This window comes from Gekko japonicus, unplaced genomic scaffold, assembly GCF_001447785.1.
Source record: "Gekko japonicus isolate JY-2015 unplaced genomic scaffold, Gekko_japonicus_V1.1 scaffold5239, whole genome shotgun sequence".
In the NCBI taxonomy this organism is placed as follows: Eukaryota; Metazoa; Chordata; class Lepidosauria; order Squamata; family Gekkonidae; genus Gekko; species Gekko japonicus.
This window is the reverse complement of record NW_015172172.1, coordinates 53,314-58,546: the sequence shown is the minus strand read 5'-3', so window position 1 is coordinate 58,546 and position 5,233 is coordinate 53,314.

Below are 5,233 nucleotides of genomic sequence, written 5' to 3'. Positions count from 1 at the left end.
ACCCTCTTTGAATTCTTTTGAGATAATAATTTTAAAAAAGCCATTCCTCTTTTGTAAGTGTGTGTTAAAACAGGGCTTCGTAAATGGAGAGGTGCAGTTCTGCTGCTTGGCACGGGAAATTAAATTGGGTTGTCGTTACTTAGCTTACATGCTAGAACACTGCTCTGTGTCGGGGATTCCGAATTCAGCTGCAGACGTGTTTCACCCGACTGGATTTTAATTAAACGTAGGGTGCGTGTGCTTGTTCCTTTTTTCTTTTTTTTTTAAATCCAGAGTAGGAACATTCTCCACGCACACACACCCCTTGCGGTAAAGGCTCCTTTGCTTCCATTAACTAGCAGTGTGACTTTTTTTGTTTGGTTTGTGCAGTCTTGATACAGCAAAGTGACAGAGACGGAGCTTGAGATTGTCACGATCTTGTCCGGGCAGCCTCTGATACACTGCTCAGCCTTGTACACCCTAAAGGATGATATTGACCTACTTAACAGGGTTGTTGTAAGATTGCACTATGGTAATGCACATGGTGTATTGTGAAAGTTTTTAAAAAAGGCTATGTTGGTATTTGTCCCACCTTTTCTGCATTGAGCACGCAACAGTGTTTTCTGCTTAAACATGAAAGTCATAGCCACGGCTGACCCGAGACTGAACTTGGGTTTCCTGTCCCCTAAGCTGATCCTGGCTTCACATTGGCTTGTGTCAGTTTTCTTTTTGTTAGCTTCCCTGTATGCCTGGACCTGGATGACCCAGGCCAGCCCTATCTCATCAGATCTTGGAAGCTAAGCAGGGTCAGCCCCGCCTAGCTCTTGGGATGGAAGCCCACCAAGGAGGTCCAGGGTTGCTACTTAGAGGCAGCCGATGGCAAGCCACCTCTAAATGGCTCTTGCCTTTGGTGTCATTTGGTTGTCATGGTTAAGTGTACGGACTCTAATCTGGGAGAACCGGGTTTGATTCCCCACTCCTCCACTCGCAGGCGCTGGATGACCTTGGGCAAGCCACAGTTCTGTCAGAGCTGTCCTTGAAAGGGCGGTTCTCTCAGAGCTCTCTCAGCCCCACCTACCTCACAGGGTGTCTGTTGTGGGGAGGGGAAGGGAAAGGAGTTTGTAAGCTGCTCGGAGACTCCGAGTGAAGGGCGGGATATAAACCCAATCTCCTCCTCCTCCTCCTCCTCTTCTTCCTCCTCCTCCTCTTCTTCTTCTTCAGCTTGTGTGCCAGTCTTTTTGGTGTAGTGGTTAAGTGCACGGACTCTAATTTGGGAGAACCGGGTTTGATTCCCCACTCCTCCTAACTTGCAGCCGCTAGATGACCTTGGGCAAGCCACAGTTCTTTCAGAGCTGTCCTGAAAGTGTGGTTCTCTCAGAGCTCTCTCAGCCCCACCTACCTCACAGGGTGTCTGTTGTGGGAAGAGGAGGGGAAGGGAAAGGATTTTGTAAGCCGCTCTGAGACTCTGAGTGAAGGGCAAGGGTATAAACCCAATCTCCTAATCTCCTCCTCCTCTTCCTCCTCCTCTTTCTCCTCTTCCTCCTCCTCCTCCTCTTTCCCCTCCTCCTCCTTTTCCCTTGAAAACTTGTAAGTCGGCTGTGACTTGATGGCACTTTCCACCAAGGCTTTTTTATTTCATTCGTGCCTAGCTCTTGTCCCCAGCGGGGATCCGAAAGTGGCTACAATGTTCTCCTCCCTTTGTGGCATACAAGAAGAGTCTTGGCCTTCATATGAGCCATGCCTGGGTGATGGCCACTTGGCCGTGTTGACTGCTTGATAATAGGAGTCACAGTAAATGGCGGTCTGTTGCTGAAAACAGTGGGCCGGTGTCCTGTTCTTCCTCTGCAGCGTCAAAGGATACGAATAGGGTGTCATTGGTTGGTGGCCACCCAATAGAGAGAGCCTGTGAAAGTTGTTATGTGACATGCATTGGATATTCCTAGAGGCAGCCAGGCCGGGGGTGGGGACGGGACTCTTGCAGCCTACCAGCAGTCTTTGCAGTGTCTGGTTTAGCCAAAATCCATGGCTGAGCTAGGACTGGAACGTGAGACCCAGTCGCATCATCCTTTGACTTCGGTTTAATGCCTGTAGTTTTCCTGTGCTCCTGTAAACAGTCCATGCTCTGCTAAATGGCACACTACAGCACGGGGGTCTCCACGTGAAGACGTGTGTTCCGTTTTGTCCCAAGGACAATATTTGCAGCCCTTATTTATTTATTTGTTTATTTATTTATAGAAAAGACACTGCTTTTCTGCTAGCATTTACAAGGAAGCTATCAACAATACAGCTCCATTAAAATACAATTAACCAGCACATGATAAGTGTAAGTTTCCCCTCCTTGTCCCTTGAATACTGAGTAGTGCACAACTGATTCAAAGAATTAATGAAGCAAGAAGCCAAAAAAAGCAAAGGTGGCAAATACATTTTTTTTTGGCTGTGTGTGTGTGTTAATTTTGTTGGTCACAAATCCCAAAAGCTCAGCGAGGATTGCCTTCATCTGGTGCTGAAAAATCAGTAAAGAGCCAGGTGAATTTCCTTTAGGAGGGTATTCATAATCTAACTATATGTTTTATGCTCCACTCCAAATGCACCCAAACAGTAATATGTTCACTTTGTTTAGTTATAGTACCTCTGAGTGTGTCTACATGAAGCTGCCTTATACTGAATCAGGCTTTTGAGCCATCAAATTCGGTATCGTCAACTCAGACAGGCAGGGGCTCTCCAGGGTCTCAGGCTGAGACCTTCACATCACCTACTACCTAGTGCTTTCAATGAAGAGATGCTGGGGATTGAACGTGGGACCGTCTGCACGCTAAGCAGATGCTCTACCACTGAGCCACCACCCCTCTCCATTGCAGGGTTGTCTCTCCCCACTGTTGTTGAACCTTTACAACCTTGGTGTGTTTGGAGGGAGCGGAATGGCTTTCAGGTCGGAGCTATAATGCAAAACAAGTGTGCAAGCCTCCGGGTACTCCAGAACGCTTTGTTAGACTGGACGTTAAAACGAAACGCTTCTCTGTGTTGAAAGCTCATGTTGCTTTTTGCTCTCATTCTGCAGGGAGAAGGGAATAGTTAGAGCCTCTTTCTGAGTCAAGCTTTCCACTTGCAAGGAGTTTTGTTTTATGTGTAGCATTCATAGGAAGAGCCCAGCTGGATCAGACCAGTAGTCCATCTAGTCCAGCATCCTATCTCATACAGTGGCCAGCCAGTTCCTCTGGACAGCCAACCACAGGACATAAAAGGCCCCTGATTTGTCTCCTGGCACTGGGGCTCCAAGGCTGACTGCCTCTGAACGTAGAGGTTCCCTTTAGTCACCATGGCTAGTCACCATGGCTAGTAGCTGCTGACAGACCTCTCCTCCATAAGTCTGTCTGATCTCCTCTGAAAGCTGTCCATGCCTGTGGCCATCATAAGAACATAAGAGATGCCAATGTTGGATCAGGCCAAAGGCCCATCCAGTCCAACACTCTGTCACACAGGGGCCAGAAATACCAGTGCCATCAGGAGGTCCACCAGTTGGGCCAGGACACTAAGAGCCCTCCCACTGTTGACCCCACCAAGCACCAAGAAGACAGAGCGTCACTTGCCCCAGAGTCCCTATCTATACCTTGTGGCTAATAGCCACCGATGGACCTCTGCTCCATATACTTCTCTAGTTCCCTTTTGAAGCCGTCCATGCTTGTAGCCGCCACCACCTCCTGTGGCAGTGAATTCCATGTGTGAATCACTCTTTGGGTGAAGAAGGACTTCCTTTTATCCGTTCTAACCCGACGACTCAGCAATTCCACGGAGTGCCCACGAGTTCTTGTATTGTGAGAAAGGGAGAAAAGGACCTCAAAGTACCTCTTTCCCTACCTGCTCTTTCCCATGCATAATCTTATAAACCTCAATCATGTCTCCCCTCAGTCATCGTTTCTCCAAGCTAAAGAGCCCTAAGTGCTTTAACCTTTCCTCATAGGAAAAGTGTTCCAACCCTTTTATCATTCGAGTTGCCATCACTACATCGTCTGCCCTCGAACTCCACATTTTAGTCACTCTCTGTGCAAAGCAGTGTTTCCTTTTGTCCGTCCTGAACCAACTGTCCATCAGCTTCCTTGGATAGCCCCGAGTTCTAGTATTTGAAGAGAGGGAGAAAAAGCTCTCTTTGTCAGCAGGGGTATGCCCTGTTTCACCACCTCATTCCACTGCATATGTTGACCTGGGCTCATAGGTGGAATCCCTGCATCAAAACAACCTTGATATAATCATCATGGGCAAGTTGTGTCGCGTGTGAAAAATTAGACTCTTCAGCTTTTGGTTTGCATGTGTGTGTGTGGGGCCCATAGTACCGATGAAATTATCCCAGTTTCTAAAGGCATTGCCCACCTCTCTGGGGCATCTGCTCCATGTTCTCGCTCCTGTCCTGAGCCTGTGAGAGGGCGTTGCTGCATTAGCAGAGCATTTAGTCTAGATCCAACCCTGTGTGTAGGCCAGGAATGGCCAAACTGTGGCTCGGGAGCCACATGCGGCTCTTCCAGTTTGGAGCCAGTTTGGTGTAGTGGTTAAGTGTGCGGACTCTAATCTGGGAGAACCGGGTTTGATTCCCCACTCCTCCACTTGCACCTGCTGATGTGACCTTGGGTCAGTCACAAGCTCTGGCACAGCTGTCCTTGAAAAAGAGCAGTTTGTGTCAGAGTTTTCTCAGCTCCACCCACCTCACAGGGTGTCTGTTGTGGGGAGGGGAAGGGAAAGGAGTTTGTAAGCCGCTCTGAGACTCCAAGTGAAGGGCGGGGTGAAGGTCCGGGGATTGAACCCAGGACCTTCTGCATGCCAAGCAGAGGCTCTACCACTGAGCCACAGCTAGAGATGTAAAATTTCTGGAAATCTTGAAGCTCGGGAAAAATCCCGGATTTTTTCCAGGGGAAAACGTAATTTTTTGGAAAAATTGAAAAAAAATGCTACATTAGCATTTCTTTTGTCTTTTCTAGATTGAAAGTCATTCTGTTACTTTTGGAACATAAAATATGACTATGGACATTTTTACTTGGCATGAAATTATCACAGCTAGCATATTAAAAATATAGTGTATCCAAACAATTATTACAAACAGAATACCCATCCACATGCAAAAACAAAACTGAAACCTTTTTCTTTTCTTCTGACAATCGCACCTACTAAAGGAAGAAATGCATCTTGTTCTTGCATTGGAGAGTTCAGTTTGTAATCTAGGACTTGCTTGTCCTCAGTGCACAGACATTAGATCAATCTGATACCA